The 21,388-nt window shown below is 37.3% G+C and overlaps 1 protein-coding gene across 3 annotated transcripts in view; it reads right to left on the reverse strand.

The window, feature by feature from the left end:
• Positions 1 to 21,388, reverse strand: part of LOC145981962 (guanine nucleotide exchange factor DBS-like) — a 531,521-nt gene that overhangs the window by 503,456 nt on the left and 6,677 nt on the right. For 2 of the 3 annotated variants that reach the window (XM_083115465.1, XM_083115467.1), the window contains exon 1: positions 18,862 to 19,154. The exons of the other annotated variant lie outside the window; for it this stretch is intronic. The gene's annotated coding sequence lies outside the window, so the exon portion shown is untranslated. Of the gene's footprint in view, positions 1 to 18,861; positions 19,155 to 21,388 lie in introns of those variants that run through there. 3 annotated transcript variants of the gene reach the window in all.

Raw genomic sequence — 21,388 nt, forward strand, 5'->3', positions numbered from 1 at the left:
AGCTAATATATCTTAGCATAAAGTAGGCCTATAACAAACTTTCGCACTGTACTTATATCAATGAGTTACTGAAAAGGTGCACTGTTGAACAACCAAGAATGCATACAGACAAGTACTCGTCCAATACCATGACTAGATCATCCGCATTATAAGTTGGAGAAAGGAACTGGTGAACGGAATACCTCTTTAACTGCGAACGGATCGCAACGTGACTCATTCCTTTAAGAGATCGATATTTAATAACAGCTGCGGAGACTTAGTCATCGCCGAGGGAAGTCACAACTCTTAAATAAAAGCCCCGACTTCCTTCTACAGGATGCACGTAACCTCATTCGAAGAAGGAAATCCAGGAAACGTCATTCCTTAATTTCTGCTATGGACAGTCATGTATTTACGCCTCTCGCAGTCATCGTTGATGAAAATGTTTCCTTGTGCCAGGGTGTCCCTGTGTTGACACTTGGATTCTCGAGGTGGGTGATCCAAGGTCGATCCAAGGTCGGAATTTTTCCAGCCTTGTCCCTGAATAAAGCGGCTCTGGGGCTCACCCAGCCTCAAATCAATGGGTACTTGGGAACAACCCTGGGGATAAAGACGGTCGGAGCGTACTGGTGATCACATCACCTCCAAAATGTCATAGATCTAAAAATGTGTGGGGCCCTACCCCCAGATCCCCTAAATGTGCCCTCATCACGGAATTTGACCTTAACTTTCAAGGGAAAATCATTCACTACCTCGATAGTGTAGTGGCTATTTCCATTTCCGTGTAATCAAAGGAACTCTCCTGCCTTGCTTCGTTGACAAAAACTTAAACGACGTTAAATATTATGTCACTGTTTTTGCTGTGAACGGTTTTTTTCACACTTGGCAACTCCGCACATTTTGGAAACGCAGAGGCAGGATGGCATGGAAAGCAACTGATTCCAACATCGGGAGTGGATGGGAAGATTAATAAAATTTGGACTCTTAGACTAGCCTTTGTCTTGGGTTTTGCCAACATTACTACTACTACTACTATTATTATCATGAGTTCTGTTATCGTGGTACTTGATTTCCACTAATTGCATGCTTTGTATTAATAACACATGTAAACTTTAAAATATAGTCAGATCTGATTAAAAATTATTCATTAAACTTCGTTTTCTTCATAAGCACAACTTGCACTATGCATATCGCCACAAAACACTAATACCGCACAAGCGCCAAAGAGAATGAAGCCGACACTACATTACGGTAGCCACACTGGCCGAGATCTGAGAAAGAAAGATATTGATATAGACCGTCAATATCCATCCACTAGACTTTCAATTTTTGGCATTCAAAATTTTTAAATTCCTTTCTTCCAGAAACAACTGTTTATACTCGAGCACTATACGTGACCTTTGAAAATAGGGTTATGATGTAAAGGGGTTATTTAAACGCTAGAAACTGTTTCCTTCTACCTTCTTTCATGAAATAAGCAAATAAAAGGACTTGACATGTTGTTTTATTTCGCTATTATTACAATATTAAGGAATTTTAAAGGTCTTTCGTCACTTTTACCCCTTCAGTGACTCATTCTTGTGCGGCCCCTAGGGTATAGCCTAGGATAGCCTAGTGGCAAAACCCCTCCTGTCGATCATCCACCCTCACTTACCTCTCTTAGGGTTCAAAATTCGACCACACAGCTAGGTTTCGCTTTTCTTGGTAGAGCAGTACAAACACATCTGGTTTTGTATGTATATTGCATTTTATTTTATAGCCCCGTCAACCAGACAGAAAAGGCATGCACCCAAGTAAAACTTTTCTCGTCTAACTTGCTAACAGTGAAATAGATTATTTTCTTCTACGACATTCCAACTTTTATGTTTCAAGCCATATGACAGAACTTTTTCAATCCCTTTGCGAAGAAATAAACCTTGAAACTCAGTAGGAATATAAACCCAATTGGCATGTTTTAATGCAGTTGTCTGATGTTAAAATTAATTTTCAAAGTTTCTCCTTACAAAACTATCAGTGAAGGTTTTGTAGCTTATTTTGAGGACATTGGGTACAGTATTTCGTTAAGGTGGATATTTATTTAAAATATGTCGAAATGTGCTCAAATATTGAACAGTCTCTGCATTCTAGAGTAGGTATTTTCTAATGTGATAGTTGCTACCAACTCTTTATATTAATTTTTAACCTACTCCAGAATATGTCCTGTGCAGAAAGAAAATATTATCTCTTTAAACAAACGTTTTCTCTAATCAGATCGACAGTGGCTTGCCCAGGAATTTTGAAAGAGGAGTTACGTATTCCTTTTTTTTATTACCAAGCCCCCATTTTGCCATCTTTTCCTGTCTTTGACGTTGTTTTAGAAATACTGGGCTAAAAGGTGGTTATGACGACCCCACCCCTGGGCACGCCACTGTCAGAACCTGTTTCGTTTGGGGGAGGGGCTTTACTTCCTTTACGTTCCCGTGTTTTGCGCAATGTTTCATTGGCTAATGAATTATGGAATTAAACACAGTGTCTCAAAAGGCACTAAAAAAACTGCCATGCTGTCATGAAGATATGTATCTTAAGTGCAAATTTGGGAATTTGCAAAACGGTAAATGGCTTGTGTCGAATTTTGTATAATTGTTAGATTTTCCATTTCAGGCGTTTATCACTGATGATGAACGTGGAAGAAGTGCTGATTTAATCAACAAAAATCTGTTCAGTGATCAATGTGGAAAGGTTAATAGACGTAGTTGTCGTTTTTGGACAGAAGAGAGACTAACTAATTTTCTTAAATGGGAACGAGACATACTGAAAGTGGATGTTTATCGCTTTGAGCTCTGTAGAGATATTGATGGTCGCCACGTGGAGCACTAGTACTTTGCATCATATATTTTGAAATAAATATACTTCTCATGTCTTATACCTGTTTCTCGTCAATACAATTACTTTTTCAAAATATACAGGGTGTCTCAAAAGTAATAGCGCAAACTGATACAGGTGAAAGTACATGATAATAGAAGCAAAATAGTCTCAGTAAACATGGGTCTGTAAACGAGCCGTTTTCGAGAAAATTGCGAATGTGTGGTTACAAGCCGGCACTGACTTCATTGTTTGTAAACGTCGTCCTAGTTGGTAAAATGCTAATAATGTGTGCGAATGTGCGGTTTGAAGTCGCCCCTGATTGCATTTTGTAAACACCGAGTGCTTTACTCCTTGCGCGTTCCGAGGTTTGCTCTTTGTTTACAAAACAGAACATTTCCGAGAGGTGGCGTTGTAATCAAACAGGATGGATACAATCAGTACGGAGAATTGTACATGCTTGTGACCAATTCCGAAACGAACCGGGGGTGTTCGAAAGAATTCTAAACTCAATGCGGAATCGCGTACAGAATTGCATCCAGATGCAAGGACGACACTTTGAACACCTCCTTTAACAGGTACGAGTGTACAGTAATTGTAACATGTATCATACTATCGTTTGTTAAAGTAAGTAGAATGTTCAATAAAAGCAATGAGATCTCCAATGACTTTTCTTACTGGATTATTAACATTTTACCAACTAGGACGACGTTTAAACAATCAAGTCAGTGGCGGCTTGTAACCACACATTCGCAATTTTCTCGAAAACGGATCGTTTGCAGACCCGTGTTTACTGAGACTTTCTTGCTTCCATTATCGTGTACTTTCACCTGTGTCAGTGTGTGCTATTACTTTTGAGACACCCTGTATATTTTGAAAAAGTAATTGTATTGACGAGAAACAGGTATAAGGCATGAGAAGTATATTTATTTCAAAATATATGATGCAAAAAAGTAGCGCTCCACGTGGCGACCATCAGTATCTCTACAGGGCTATTACTTATGATACACCCTGTATATTGACTTTTAGACACCGTGAATAATATGAGGAAACTCGTTTAAACTCAAAAGCAACACATTAGGATTTTAACAGGTATAAAAAATTATAGGACCCTTCAAAACTTTAATTAGATAACACAAATATTAAATCTGCCTCCAATAGTATCTATAATACGGCATTAGATGCGAAAAACAAATTACCACACGAAGCTCAATAAAACACGCATACAACACCTGAAATAAACAACTCCTAACACCATGCTTCACCAGACTGACGTTCGTTCAAAAAGAACCCGATTCAGCAAGGCTACCCAAGTTTTCGTACAAGATCAGATTAAAGACAAGATTAAAAACAAATTTAAAAACTACTAACAAATCAAAAATATAATAGTGTAAGTGGCGGAGTGGTTAGCATAGCGCGCTGCGAGGCCAGGGGCATCTGGTTTGAATTCCAGTCTGGGCATTGGTGTTCTTTATGAGTGTCCCTTCATCATTTTCATCATGTATCATATCATTAGTCATTCTCATCTTCGCGATTAGCCAAAAGTGGCAGAAAAGCGAAGTAAAATATACCAAATCAATGATGAATCAATACTTAGATTGTAAATTATATGTACTTTGTAATTTCTTATGTATATTGTTTTTATTATAATTGTATTTATACGAAGTAATCAGTGGCGTATACTGAGTCCAATATCTGGGCTATTTCACTATGTCACGTGGTCCTAGGCTATGAATAGAAATAAATTTACAAACTCCTAAGAAATAAGGTTGCCAACACATAGGAAATGAGGTTGCCAACTCATAGGAAATGAGGTTGCCAACTCATAGGAAATCAGGTTGCCAACTCATAGGAAATCAGGTTGCAAACTCATAGGAAATCAGGTTGCAAACTCATAGGAAATTAGGTTGCCAACTCATAGGAAATCAGGTTGCCACCTCATAGGAAATCAGGTTGCCAACTCATAGGAAATCAGGTTGCCAACTAATAGGAAATCAGGTTGCCAACTCATAGGAAATCAGGTTGCCAACTCATAGGAAATCAGGTTGCCAACTCATAGGAAATCAGGTTGCCAACTCATAGGAAATCAGGTTGCAAACTCATAGGAAATCAGGTTGCAAACTCATAGGAAATCAGGTTGCAAACTCCAGAATCAGCATCATCATCTCACTGATATGAATAATATTTATTTACAATTTGTGATAGATTTTCTCCTGTACTTTATTCTCTAGACTTCAGGCTTCGCAGATAGCCTAGCTAGCCTAGAATATACGCTCCTGGAAGTAATAGTACATTCAAATTCAAAGTAGCACGTTCTTAGAGTAGACAAATTAACATTCCTGCAAAAACTCATATAATATCTCCTCTTCCGTTAAACACCAGGTTACGTGGATCTCACTCTCATTTGACTTATAAAGCCTAACGTCCACTAAGACGCGGAGAAACGCGGCAACAGAACTTCTGTTGTCTGCTTCTACTGAAATCAAATGGTGTAACGCCCACTATAGGGAAACGCGCGGAACCGAAGCGGGAATTTCCGTGCCAGAAGTCTGCAGGTTATCTTAAGGGTTAACGCCCACTGAGACGCCGGAAACGGATCTGTTGCCGCTATTATTCGCGTCTCAGTGGGCGTTATAAGCTTAACACGCCGTGAAGGAAGTTGCTGTAGGGCTAGATATTCACAGTCGGGCGTGTATCCGCACTAGAGAAATTCAACAAATCCTAGAATTATAGGCAACCAACTTCACAGTACACCGTGCTGGGTTGCATAAGTAACAGGATGCGTGCAAAGATTCATGCTCCAGAACATCTCTTAGAATCTCTCTCTTTTGCCAATTAAAGGCATCTTCTAATATCGTCCTTCCACAGTCTCCTAAGTAATATCAACGGTATATGGGACCCACCCTTACATTTTACCAACGTTTTCAGCATTTACAAGGGTCGTTCAAAGTTGAACGAGAGTATCGTTACTAGGGGAAAAAATTGGAAAGTCCTACAAGCACCAAACTATGCGAGTTTTTTTCAAAGAATTCCCCTGAGCATCCAGGCACCTCTGCCATCATCGAGTCAGTTCTCGGAGTCCTTTGGCGTGGAAGGAAGTTGACTGCTGTCGTAGCCACTGCAGAAAATCTTTTGTCAGTGCATCATCTGTCTTCAATTTCTTCCCTCTCATATGCTCTTTAAGCGGCTTAAACAAATCTGATAATCACTGACGGCTAAGTCCGAAGTGTAAGAACATGGAGTAAAACACTTTCGGAGAGTTGTTGCTGTGAAAGTTACCATGTGGTGCCGTGCATTATTATGGTGAAGAATGGCATTTTCAGACAACATCCCGGTCTTTCCTTGCGCATGGCATTACTTACGGCATATTTCATCAATGTACAGGAATACTGGGCATTAAACATGACCCTTTCCCCCAAAAATCCACAAAAGAACATCTAGCATGTCCCACACCTTGCATGTTGCATACTTTTCTGCCACTTTTGGATAATCGCGACGATGATGAATGAATATATGATGAAATTTATTAAGGGACACTCACAAAGAATACCCATGCCCAGACTAGGATTCGAACCTGGGACGTCTGACGTCGTTGTGCGCTGTGCTAACCACTCCGTCAACTGCCTAAGTATACGTATATTCCGTATTTTCTTCTAAAAGATGTTAAACCCAATATCTTCCATCATAGCTATTGCTTCTTGCTTAGTTGATTATGTAATGATTCGTTAATATATATGGATCTTTTTTTACATAAAGGTTTCCTAGCAAGACATACTGATTTCTTTTTGTGCATCAGTTGTTAGGTGAGGTAGTTAACATTACTATAAAATCAATGGGAATTGACTATAGTAAGTAGGTTAGGTTTGATGAATTTTAACGTAAAGTAGTGACAATATACAGGGTGATTCAAAAATCCCTTAACACACCCTATAAAATGTGAAGGAGTTAGGCTGGTATACAAATGAAACAGGTACATGATAGAAACAGGTTTGACCTAGGGGAAACCATATTGGTGTGTTCCAAGCGGACGTACGTCATATTGGTGGCCGCAATATTGAATTCAACTCAACATTTTAAAATGATAAATCAGGCTAGAATTTTACGAGAAATGCTATGATGAAGGTTTATTCAACTTAACCAGGAAAAAGTTATGACTGCGTTATTGTAACAAATGTCTCATTTTCCAGGTGCGAGAAAACAGTGCCAGAATGCTCCTAACGCGTCTGTGGAAGTTCTGGGACGTCCTGATCATCGTCGCCTGTCGTTGGCTGATCCTGTCTCCCGGAACTTTTTGAGTAATTGTTAGGGTGACCATAATATTTTGACCCAAAAACGGTACGTCTCGAGGAAGTCAGTTTACACCCTCCTGAAAAATCGGCAATCATAAAACTATTATTACTTATTAAAGTATGGATCACATAAATGTTACATTATAAGTAAAATATGATCTCCCGTTTATGACAGTGTTTCTTTTCTCTCCTGACCAGCCTTTGATGTTAGGCCTACTCTAACCTAACTCTAACCTAACTCGTGAGAAAGGCATAGAGATCGTGCTGCTGTCTGGCGAGAGAAGTTTAAGTGTCATTGCAAATGATTTTAATCAACCAACGACACCCACAACGAGAGCCAGTGTCGCATGTGACAGTTCTACACTAGGGTGACCATACGTCCCGTTTAGAAGACGTGTCCCGGTCGTCCCGTGTATATTTTAAAAAATTGTCTCAATATGTCCCGTTTTATAAAAGTCCACAAGCTAGCTTGAAAATTAAATCTACATTTGAGATATTTCATGCTGAAAAAAAGTCGATAGTATTTTTAAACTAAAGTTCAAATCGCCAACCCTGAGACCTTCTGTAAACAAAACCACGTGCATGCAGAAAGCATTGCAAACTCATAGAAGTAAAATAATCCACACGAAAATCCATTGTTGTTACAGGATTCATTACGTAAGGTAAAACAACGGCCAATTTGTAGTATGGGATGCGCTGTCGCAAATGACGTCTCACTTTAATCCCAATGCTATTTCTTTTGTACTTATTGCTTCACCTTTATGGTTAACTCTTTGCACCTTGTGGCTGAGTAGTTAGCACATTGCGCTGCGACGTCAAGGGTCCCGGGTTCGAATCCCGCTCGGGCTTGGTTGTTTGTGAATGTCCATTCATCAATTTCATCATTTCATCCCTCCCTTAACAAATAATAATAGTTTTAGATTGCCGATTTTTCAGGGGGGTAAACTGACTTCCTCGAGACGTCCCGTTTTTTGGGTCAAAATATTATGGTCACCCTAACAATTACTTAAAAAGTTCCTGGAAACAGGATCAGTCAACGATCTGGCTCTTTCGTGCACTCGTTTGCCTGTGTACTGGGGCGCCCGCCCCGTGCCTCACTATGATACCATCACTGGTTCCGGCCCACATAGACCAACGTTTGCCATGATTATACATTTTGCACGTGACGTAATATTGTTATATTTGCTGCGTCGCCCCATCCCCTCTTATATCCCCAGCTACTCTTTTATAGTGCCGTGTTGACGTGAAATGGGCATAATATTGTTATCAGGGAATCCTTTATTTTCGATTTCGTACGACTATGAGATGCGTGATGCCGCAGGATCTAGATGGTGAAAACTAAGAATATATTTTCATCAATTTAGAGTTAACGGTAATAGGAGCGCCCCACCTATTTGAAAACTAACATTACTCTAGGAAGCACTTCGTAAATCTAGCTCCTTGAAAGTCAGTTTTAACTCTATTTAAGGTGAAATTTAGCTCTTTTATGCGCACTAGGTTTGGCAACACTGCCAGGAGGCAAGAAGAAATGCATTGGGCATATGGGAATATTTTTTGATTTGTTATCTTGGGAATATCAAACTTCCGATGGAATAGAAAATTATTTGAACGGGAAGAGGGCAGTTTGAAGAAGTGATTGCCCAGCAGAAAAGTCGAAACTCCCATTTGATTAGCCGTAACGTGATGTTGAAGTTGATTCCCAATAAGGAATACATGGGATTCCGAAAATTCTTATTCGTCAAATATTTTACATGTAGTATCTAGCTTAATAATTAACTTTGAAAAACGCTTCGACCTGCCACATGTGGAGAAATTCATACTCTTGTCCCTCACGTTTTTCTTCAGTAGCATTGCCCATTCCGACGATATTCAAATAAATGCACACATGGTGCGTAACTGTATCTCCTCGCCTTAAGGGACTTTTCAATCACCCTGTAGTTACATTTATAGTGCTGGTAGCTCCAAAAATCGTTATCTCACCTTAAAAACATTACATATTTATAGGCAATTAGGAACTTCTCCAATCCGAGAGCTGGCGCTTCTATATTGGACCCAGTCTTCCTACAAGCTTCTTGCAAATGTATCTCCCTAAAAGGTTTTGGTTCTAGAATAATTAGGGGATAAATAGTGTCTTGACTTCGTAACTGTGCAGCCTTCATAAACTTCTTATTTAATTCATTTTAGCTTCTAATCATATCTCTCTCCTAGAAATTTTAATTCGAGCATTATTAAAATAAGAGCAAATTCTTACTTTTATAAATAAATAAATTTTATACTCTTGTACGACTATAAAAACCATAATGCAGTGTGGTCACAAAGTTTTCAGTGTATTTTGGTGATGGAAGAACCAAAGAGCTTAACTCAGGGGTTCCCAAAGTTTTTCGTTTCACGGCGCCCTTCGAGTTTTAAGATTTTCCCGCGGCCCCCAAGTCAGAATGTAGGCCTATTTAACACTTGCAACGCTCAGTTAGTGCGGTTAGGTATCTTACCTTAAGTTAAAAAATAGACATATTTCAAATTCAGAAACATTTTATGTGTAAGAAGTACTAAATAAGCACATATTTGGAACAATCATATCATTTCAGTGAAAATTTTGGAACATTTCGCGGCGCCCCTGTAAGGCTCAATGTACAGGCTCAATTCTATAAACTGAGTAGGAGATGCCGTACATTGCAGAAGGGGACATTTGATTGGGTCAATCAATGACTTGAAGTACAAAGTTGAGAGATGATATGTCACTGATTTCGATGAAACTACAAGACAAGCCAATCAATTAGTACGTATTTCCATATAGATTTTGTAAATATGCGGTCTGGCAACACGAGACAAAGATAAAATATCATGTTTTCACTTTTACCCTAATTTGATTTCCTGTGTCATTTAATGGCAAACAGCAGCTATCGTGAATTATTATCTGTCACAGCCTGCCCGCAATGATAATTTAATTTTTAAAAATGTAACTTGTACACTTCGCAAATTCAGCAGCGAATTAACAACTTTTCAAGGGCAAGTATTTTAAATATTTGTCTCAAACAGTTTTGGAAAACAACATTTTGATGGTTTGTCTCACCTATAAATCAAATTCTATATCAGTAAATTTCGTTACAATTGTTATATAATTCATAAAGAATCAACACTTTATTCTATGTCAATTTCAACGTTTATCTTAATTTTTAAACTACAAAGTGCGAGATTATTTCCTCCACTTCTTCTGAATCAACCCGACTGCAAAGTAGACTGACTTTACATAAATTTTCAAACTACCAACAATTAAAGTGTTCTGTAAATGTGCATTCCACTATACAAACAGGCAAATATGATTAGAAAACCTGTAGCAGTAACTGTGGATTCTGGCTTGAACGTATTGAAATGTTAGTTTGTCGTATTTATGACACTGAATCCACCAGGTATCGAACCCGAGACCCCTTGATTAAAGGCGGCGACGATACAACTGTGCCATCGGGGAGGCTCTATACATTAAAACACTACGGTGTTGAAGCTCAAATCGAACTGCTTTTTATGAGTGGTATCCGTGAATCATCGAAATCGATAAACAAATAAATTCTGTTTTCGAGTTTAGACGCGATGAATGTATCATATATTTACATAGGAAGTGGATATACCTTTCCTATGCACACTTTATTAAACTTGATTTATATCTTCCCATCTTCTGATTATTCGAGAATAAATATTTTAGTGTCGTTTACCAAGCTGAAAAGAGATGTTTCTTAAGAACCACTCTTGCAAAATCTGCTACATGTTATAGTTTTCACAGTAGTCACTAACGGTTGTAGTCTAAGATGTTTACTCATATGACTATTGTCAAAATTTTTATGCGTGTATCATGAATGCATGTGGAATTAAAAACATTACTCTAGAATAGTAAAAACTAGTAAATTTCATTAAATTCAAAAAACATCACGAACTTTGAAGAAACCTTTAGACTGACAATACTGACCTGATGGAATTACTGGCACAGACACCTACATATTTCATGTCGCACGACAGTTGTTAAAAGTATTTTATTGATAATTTTTCGATGCTGTTGAAAGTACCTTACAGAAGAGTTTACAGGATACTTGTTTGGAAACCTAATGGTAAGAGACGGTAGAAGGCAAAGGCGTGAGGGAAGTTAGAGGAGTGATCTTATTCGGGATATGGATGGACGGAAAACAACAAATGTGTACGTTGTAGAAATTCCAGCGAAAAATGCAGGCTCGACCAGGACTGGAACGCGGTTCCCAACATAGAAAGTCTCCTGTGTGTGCTAAATCGTAAGGTAAATATGTACGTTCAAGAACGCTGGAAAATCAAAGTTTTCAGGGAGACTAATTAAGCAAAGTTAAAGTTTTCAAGTAGATTAATTACTGTGAACAGTTAAAGTTTTCAGGTAGAATATTTACTGTGAAAAGTTAAAGTTTGCAGGTAGATAACTTGCAGGAAAGTTTAAAGTTCTCAGGTAGATTATTTACTATGAAAAGTTAAAGTTTGCAGGTAGACAACTTGTAGGAAAGTTTAAAGTTCTCAGGTAGATTATTTACTGGAAACTATACACACCCGTAGCTAGATATTTTGGCGCCCTAGGCAGGATTGGGTTTGGCGACCCCCGCACTACCACGCATCGGTATTTTTCGTGCGTCCTTCGATACCTTCTTCTTGTGCCGTGGTTTGTGATATTTACAACCTAGAAATTTTGAAAAGAGGAAAGAAAGAACAAAAACCCATTAAAGAATAATAGAGGTTATACTAAAGAATCGTAGTTTCCGTTTCTGATTAATAAAAAGTTTAGCATATTTAAGAATAATTCAGTTATGTCTAAGTGTCTGAAGAACATCTATAATAACGTATATTATTGCTACTACTTTGGGAAACAGATTTCTAGCAGTGTATTACCAGAATATACATCTGACAAGTGTAAATTTCTAAGTCACATATTCTGACTATATTGCCTTTAAAAAAGCTTTGAATGACGTTCTCTATGCATGTCGCCATAGGCTTTAGCCGCCTATCCTATTCCTTGCTACGGGTCTGTCATACTACTTGTAGGACAGTTAAAGTTTTCAGATAAACTATTTACTTGAAAGTTAAAGTTTTCGAGTAAGCTATTTATAGGAAGGTGAAATTTTCAGGTAGGTTACTTAGTAGTGTTTCGCAAAGTATTGAGTTATTGTGAAATTCCCAGCCTCACTTGTGCAATTTCATGAAACAGACTGCTTAAAACGATTGGATTATCTTAACAAACATCCATAAATAGTGCGGATATACATTTGTCTTAACATACCAGCGAGCGCATATGTTGTAAACTTCCTTACGAAAAATAAATTTTCCTATTTTGGCGATATATTTTTCATCTGAACTATGCGCAAACGTATATTGAAGTAATTTCTGTACAATATCTTTCCCTGCAACGTTCAGAAGCCGATGAGTAATGACTGACTCTGCAAGAATGTTAACGTGCGCTGACTCATGTTGCAATTCAATTTTTCTCACGCCACTCGATGCACGCTTCTCTGCGGAACAACACGAACACCAGAAGGATTGCGAAATTTCACAAGCAGACTGGATATTACAAATAAATTAGATGTTACGAGCAAATTGGATAGTGCCAAGAATTGTTACGAGCAAATTTGTTATTGAGACAATTTTTACCAGCAAATTTGATATTGCGAGAACTGTTACGAGCAAATTTGATATTACGAGAATTGTTATGTGCAAATTTGATATTGCGAGAACTGTTACGAGCAAATTTGATATTGCGAGAATTGTTACGAGCAAATTTGATATTGCGAGAATTGTTACGAGCAAATTTGATATTGCGAGAATTGTTACGAGCAAGTTTGATATTGCGAGAATTGTTACGAGCAAGTTTGATATTACGAGAATTGTTACGAGCAAACTGAATATTAGGAGCAAGATAACTAATATAAACGTACTTGACATTACCAGCAAAGTGGATATTTTGAACAAATTGGATATTACGAGGAAATGGGATATTACAAGGAAACTGGCTTCCTAGTGCTGTAGTGGGAACGTAGAGGCGCATAGTTATTCAGATCCCGCCAGTTCCGATTAGCCTATCTGTGCATAAAGTGGACTTAAAAGAGAATCCTATATTACAAGCAAACTGGATATTACCAGCAACTTGGATATGACGAGCAAAGTTGAAATTACGAGCAAATTGGATATTACAAGGAAATTAGTTATTACAAGCAAAATATTACGAGATACAAGTTATTACATCCAAATTTGATATTAGAAGTAATGTAACATGCAAACTAGATATTATAATAAAATTAGATATCTATTAGGAGAAACAAATTGAAGTGGATTTCAATTTCTTATTATTATTCATTCTCACGTCGCGATTGGCCTAGAGAGAAAATTAATCTCTGTGGCGCAACAGCCGTTTCAGAAAGGCCTGCCAAGCGGCTTTTCATTGGATGACGCGTGGTCAAAGCATAGAGTCCCATCGCCGCTGATACCTGGGTTCCAAGACCAGAAAAAGAAACAAAAGAGCGACGTTAAATAATAATAATAAAAACATATACACGAAACCGAGAACAAGACTGGCATTTGCGGCTCGAGACGAAACTACATCAAACCTTGTCTCGTCTTGACTCGGTAACATCCATCATCCATACAAGATCGCCTTGGGGTCCCGGGTTCGAATTCCGGCCTGGGCATGGATGTTTGTGTGTCTATTCATTCATTTCATCATGTCATCACTCATCCCCATTCATATTCGTCCGGTAAGTAAGCTTCCAACAATTTCTTGTCCCTTTTCCGTGAGCTCTCATCTCTCTTGTCCAAGCCAACTGAATAGTACAAATAACAGTGTTGCCACGCAGATGTCCGCAAAACGTCCATGTAAAATCCTTAATTCTACAAACAAAAAATACAGAACATATATGTATCTAAATACACAGTCGGTTCTTTATAAAACAATCGCCACATACATAATTTTCGTACTTGAAATAAATTTACACGTACTTAATTTGAATTTATAGCTTCCAAGAAATGAAAATATGCAATATATATAAGGATTTTGGGGGGAGGAGAGGTACTTTCTAACCAAACCTAAACTTCCTGAAGAGAGGCAGGTATTGTATGCATATACTACACGTATAAATAATTATATCTCGTTATAAAACATAGCACCGTTTAAGTCAATCTTGTCCGACCGAAAATTGGCTTAAAGTTGGCTTTACCGAGACACACCGCATTCGTACTTTGCTAAAAATGTATAGCTATTTATTTCAAATTAGCATATTCTATCAACGTAGAGAATAACAAAAAAAAATATTGATGAAAATTAGTTTATTATTTCCTTAACTAGCGACTATTTTAGTCGACTATTTAAACCTTGAATATTTTTGGTGCAGAGTTTCTCTTTAGATTTTTATGCTTAAAGTCCACTTAATGCACGGGTAGGCTAATCGAAACTGGAACTACAATTTAAAGCGGGATCATAACTATTATGTGCCTCCAACGGTTATCGAACCCGCGACCCCTTGACTACAATGCGATGATATTACCACTACGCCATTTTAAAGGCTAGGGTATAGAGTTTTCTCGTCACATTTACAAAGAAAATTCCTGCTAAAATGTATGTAGGTAGACAAGATCGGCATTTGGCTTTGTAATATTAGTGGGCGGGAGTAGGTCCATATCTCCATTGCATCAAAAAATAGGATGATCCAATCCAAATTGCCCTTGAGATACGTGTAGGTAGATTATAATATAAATATGGAAACATATTATCTAGTTTTCCATATTGATCGATAAAGAACCTAAAATAAGCCCAAAAATCGCTCCGTCACTAATTTCATCGCCAGCTGGCATTAAAAATCTACTACAATTAGTACCTTTCTCAAGTTGGCAACAATGCCAAATATAATAAATTTTCTCGATTTAAGAAATTTTCTGCGCACTGGCAACCCTGCTTCGTGGAGGTATTATTAATGCATATTTGATAGGGAGTTGGGGAAAGCCGAGAAGGGTAGGTCGCAGGAAGCGGCAATCCTGAATTAGTTTCCTTTAAAACCGCGAAAGCTTTCTACGAAGATTGAAGCACTGTGACCAAAAAAGTTAAGTCTTGTAGTTGATAGGTTGCTTATCCGTAGATAAAAAACAGCAATTGCTTTGCATGTTGCCAGTATACCTTTATTCCTTTGATTCTTACCATAATTAGTTAGAATCCTATAAATAAGTCAGTGTCTGGAAGTAACAAGTTACTTTTTTGAGAATGGTAACTGTAACTAGAGTTGACGAGCTGTATCTTTGCGGGTGAACCCTGCTCAATACCGGCTGCGCAGTAGCAAGGGGGAGGAGCTACCGGCTGCGTGTCATAATCCTTGCGTTCTATCCTTGCTGTCGACCACCCAAAGGGCGAGTAGGTGGCAACTACATAAACGAATCTCTGTCACACTCTGCGCGGAGTAGCCAAGGCCACTCGCGAAGATACAGCTCCTCAAATCTAAGTTTCTTAACGAGCTACAAAATAAGCAGGTACTTTTAGTTACCTTTAGCTACGCTTTCGTATGAAATATAATTTTGGAATGAACTGAGTTTGAATTAGATTATTTTACGCCACGTTTCTGCCACTTTTGGCTAATCGCAACGAAAACTAATATTGGCTAAGTCTGAATTTTGCCTTGCCCTATATTTTCGTATTTAAAACATATCCTAACCAAAAAACAATTCCGCTTAGGTCTAATAATGCATGTGTGGTTAGGTTAGGAGGGTCAGGTTTAGTGTTCTTAGCATTTAGTGAATGCTGGGTGTTCATAAGATTGTTTAATTGTTGACTGCCATCAGTGAAGAAAAAATGGTAATGAAAATGAATGAAATAAATGTGTCGCAAGTTATACCCTAACTTTGTCATACAGTCAACGAGAATAAACTAAAAATAGTGGTCATTTACTTTTAAGGCTTAATTTGTAATAACAAAGTCATTCTTTTCGTGGAAAACCCAAAATCAATGCGGTTCATAAATGGGAATATGCCAGGGTGTACAGTGTTTGCTCAACCTTCTTAGTAAGTAGTATAGTGTGCCTTTTGAAGTTTTCTGTAATCCTGTAACATCCCCCATTCATTTGGTAGATGCACTACCCACCCTACTGTTAACAGAATCTCATTGTAGTAATAGCAAAGCGTTCAAACGAATAAACAAGAACAGTTCAGAACCGTTTAGAAATCAACACCGGACGACCTGTAGACACATCGCTAACAGTAAAAGCTAAAGAGAGAGAAAAATATCCACTTTATGCTGTATCACGACATCTAATATAATTATTGGAAGGGGTGACCCTGGCAGTATGCTTTCAAGTGTCAACCTCGCTCTTACATTGCACCTTGCAAACCGCCTTCAAGCAGGCTAGCGAGTCTCGGGCGCCAGATCCACGGTCAGGGTAATAGTGTTAGCCGTTTTGAGTTGTGTCAACACAGTTATGGAGTTCTCTTATGATTTTTTGTGTTTTGTTTTTAGTTATTCATAAGGAGTTAATCTATGAATTAGTTGAAAAATTAATTTAAAAGGGATTTTTTTTTATTTTAGTGTAAAATGTTACGTCTCCGACTAGGAGAATGAAACTCTTTTACACCAGGGCTTGCGGGTTAATAGTTTCAGTTACTATATTTAACGCTTTGTTAACTGTATAACTGTAATTGACTTAACTAGAAACTAGTTCACTTCTACTAAGAATCTTGCAAAGTCCAATCCTTCATTTGAATTCCAGCCGCTATTTTCAGCAGATTAGAAAACAGTATATAATCACAAGATTACTCACCAATAAGTCTTAAAAAAAACACAAACTTAGACTTACTTTCCAATGTCATCTTTCTTTCCTTCATAACCAAAAGAAACGAATGTCCTATCTTTTCTCATCGTTACCAACCCGCTTATTTTTTCGAAGTTGCCAACCTCGCACAGAAAATTATCATACCTAAACGCGTGATAACATTATAAATCTTCTTTGACCATAGAGGCAGTGTTATACAATGCGTTCATTGTATAGCACTGCCTTTATGCTCAAAGAAGATTTATAGTGTTATCACACGTATAGGTATGATAATAAACAATAAATCATTTGCTACGACATAATTTGCGGTCATTGCAGAGAGATCTGTTCACAATTTTTATTTTCGTTAAGGAGCGTGTCCCCGTATTGTGTGAATAGCTACTGTAATGACGCACATATAATTTCAAAATCATTCATTTAACAAAGCAATTATTAAAACTAAACATTACCAGGCTCAATTAGTATCAAATATAGTTCGAAAAGGCAAATGCTTTAAATAGAAACATTCAATCATTTGAAAAGCAAGGAAATCATTAAAGTAACAAAAAGATATTTTAACCTCCTATAACAATAAATGTTATTTATTATGCATATTAATCAAGGAGTTCCGGATTCAATACATAGTGTTTTGGATCCGACTTTAAACTGTAGGTCCAGTCGCGATTAGCCTTACTGTGCATAAAGTGAACTTGAAAACCAACTCAATCAATTATAATGCATTTAAACGTCTCTAGTTTTCTTTCAAATCTACTAAAATATGTAGGCAAAAAGAGAGAATTAAAAGTGGTTCGTAAAACAGAGTAAGGATTGTTTACTGACAACAGTAAGGAACACATTCTACTCTGGGAGATTATTTTTTCGTCAAAAATTATTATATCTAACCATCCAATAGAAGCCACCTACAATAACGTGTCGTCTTTCTCTCACACTTGCTACTTACTGATACAAATAAAGCGTCCAAAGCATTGACGACCATACGTCACCAATTACATTACTTAATTTCAGGACCGAGGTTAGATTTTATTAGATAGTGAACCTTATGGGGCCAGTTGCGTACTCGGAAATTCCATAAAATAAAATATTGGATTCTTTATACAGGAATAGTACAGTACGAAATAGGTCTCTCCCAGGTTGTCGCTCGTTAATTCGCGTTGATATTTGTATCAGACAAAATTTTGTGTCACTGCGCCGTTCGTAAACCATGCGTTAGTTCACTTTGTTAATTCACTTCGCATTTTGTCTTAAATTTTCACTTCGCGGCAATATACATGAATTGGATTCTACAACACACCTCATGTAACAAACTGTCACTACAGCGTTACAACTCACACCGACAAAACTCGAAGGATATACAATATTACAAAAAATGCCAGATTATACATACACGTAATTATTTGATGAAGTGGAGACAAAATAATAATAATAATATCGAGCTCTATAGGTAGTAGACACTAATACAAAGTCTACTCATTCAACATCAACATTGTAATAGTTTGACTTAAGTTGTGAAGACGTAGGTGCATTTTACGAAAGAATATTAATGGTTATATGGGGTGACACTAAGGTGATATGATATGTAACTTAGCGAAACAGTCATTTGTTCTCTGAACATGTTGTGACTTGATTTTCTTAATGATAGATGGTGCTTCGTCTGCTATAAGAATAAACGTAGAACAATCTAGCAAGCGTTCATTCAATCAGACAAGAATTATAACGTGTCAATATTTGTGTAATTCACAGCGTTTATCTTTTGAATATATTCAGAATTCTTGCTTGCTTTATTGCGAAGATATTGATCACATGCTAAAGGTCATTGATTCTACAACATACCGTAACGTAGTTGTACAAGGGATTGTATGTTTCGAATAGAGCACACGGTTGATCTTTATATTTAGGCATGTTATCTTACAAAAAAACTAATATACATTGTAACAAATGTAGAGTACACTCACCTCTATTTACAAACTATGTTCCAAGGTTACGTTTGACGTCCTTGACACAGGGTTTACAGCATTAAGTATGTGGTGTGTACCCGCTTCCAGGTAAATCCACACGTTATTTCAAAACCGATCGCTCGCGTAAACAAAACATTCAATTAGAACACGATGTGAAAACACGTAGCACGTATTCGCATACGGAGACGGCACACGTATAATAAAAAAAGATCCTACCGGCCGAACAAGGTCACATGACCTCCAGGTCGAGCACGTTTTTGGAAGACTTTTTCAGTCAACACGACAACGCGTACACTGACTTGCCTGCCGCTCGATCAGCCAAGAACCTGAAGCATTGCTCTCAACCGGGGAGGGAAGTGGAATCGCCGCAATGCTGGGCGGGGCAGCGCGATGCGAATTGAACGTGTTGTGCTATACGTCCACAAAAAGAGAGAAAAAAACAACATCGTTACGTAAAAGCAAAAGCAGGATTCTTCCGGTAATTAACTCTCAGATCAAGCTGCAGATACGCGAACCGTAATAGCAACATAAATAGAAGAAGAAAATGGGATCAATACTCATGTGAACACATTTTCTATTGTGCACTAGTGAACTTCCTGTTTTTTGTACGGGTAAATAGGTGATTCAATATGATCTGTTTACCATAAATAAGTTGAAATGAAACACATCATTCTATATAGTTTCATTTTACTAGCCATTATATTTTCTCATCATAAAGAGACTGACGTATCTAGGCAAACTTTTCGATGGCGAGGTTTAGATACATGATCCTGACCCCAGTGACCTCTATGTGTACGTGTACGAGTTTCAGGGGAAGGTTGTAAAATTGATCGGGCAACATTGCAATGTGTATTAAACGTTAATATCCGAAACTTCTACTCTGTAAATGATTTGATTCTCATTACTTCACAATGTAATGATTGATAAAGAAAATACGAGAAGAGATAAGAAATAAAAAGAAACAAAGCGAGAGAAGGGGAAGAAAGTAAAACGATAAAAGAGGAAGGATATTTTTTATTTGACTGACTGACTTGAGTATCAACACTAAATATTTTTAAACTGAAACCGTAATGTTTCCTTTGCAGTAGTGTTGACACAAATATCAGCAGACTGTATCAATTTCTAAAACTTTGTTGAGCAGAACTGCTCCGAAAAAACATATCAGAGACATTGTCCACACCATTGGAGAGGCTAGGACAGCGCGCTACGAAGTCAGGGGAGGGGGTAGGAGTTCGAATCCTGGCCTGAGCAGGGGTGTCCTTTTTGAGTGTCCATTCATCAATTTCATATCATCACCTTTCCCGATTAGCGAAAAACTGCAGAAAATCAAAGTAAAATAAACCAAATCAATCAATCAATCACACGATCATGGGACAAGGGAGCAAGCACGATGGAAAGGGATGGTGTCGAACCGGTCCGAAGGCCCCTCTCTGGGAATTGATATCCTTCATTTTAAATGAAAATAAAAAAACAAAAAGGTTATTATTATTGTAGTCGATAACCAAAATAAAGTTGTATTCCAGCAGAACAATGAAAGCGTTAGCCGGAAAAATTGATTTTAAAATTCATGAAACATCAGAATTCCATGCTTTCATATTCTATTACTCAACAAAAGTATTATGAATCCATGAGTTTTCAAAATTCCAAAATTAGATTTCCATGTAAGAGTTTACGAAATGTAAGCTTTATAAATAAAATTTCCTCCCTACTTTCAAACATTTATCTTGAAGAAGAAGTGAAAAAGCTAATAACAAGGTAACCATGGATTTCAGCATATTAAATCTAATAAATATGGAAATAAAGAAAAACAGTTGAGTCAGATTTTAATTCTTATAGTGACTCGAGTAGAAGTATCTCTCAAGGTAATAGAAATAAAATAATGGCAAAAACAATAGTTTACAATAATAATCATCATAATCATTGTACGTACTATTCAATTTTATGTCACGGTCTGATAACCGCTATAAAAATTTCTGATAGATAACATTGATTTGATTGTATTGTTCCTCCGCCGAAAATAGACAAATATATATGTGTGTAAAGAACCTTTCAACTGAAATTCCTGTCTATATATCATAATATAATAATTTATGAGTGACATAGAAATACAACATTTATATTTTTGAAACATGAATAATAAAACTTTACATATGGAAGATTTCTTTAAAATAAGATATATTAGAATACAGAGCATGCAATATAGCGTCTCATGGTAGTGGGTGACATCTATCGACAATTTTTATCACTTGCTTCTGCCGGAATGTCCTTTCCTGTTCTCCGGCATCATTATCGCGTACATTTAAACAATTTTGTTTATTAGCTTCTTTCTGAAAAAAATCATGTGAAATTTCTCACATGTCAATCTTTAGTCACGTAATGTGTTCATTTTGGTGACGAAATATAAGTTTTGTAGGCTGATGTAGCCGAATAAAAACTAAAGTTGTAGCCGCAACACATTTTCTACACACGCTTTTTTAAAACTACAGACATTTATAAATAAATGTTTCAAATTCACTTACAGTCA

Source organism: Lepisma saccharinum, chromosome 30 (assembly GCF_977018435.1).
Source record: "Lepisma saccharinum chromosome 30, izLepSacc3.1, whole genome shotgun sequence".
NCBI lineage: Eukaryota > Metazoa > Arthropoda > Insecta > Zygentoma > Lepismatidae > Lepisma > Lepisma saccharinum.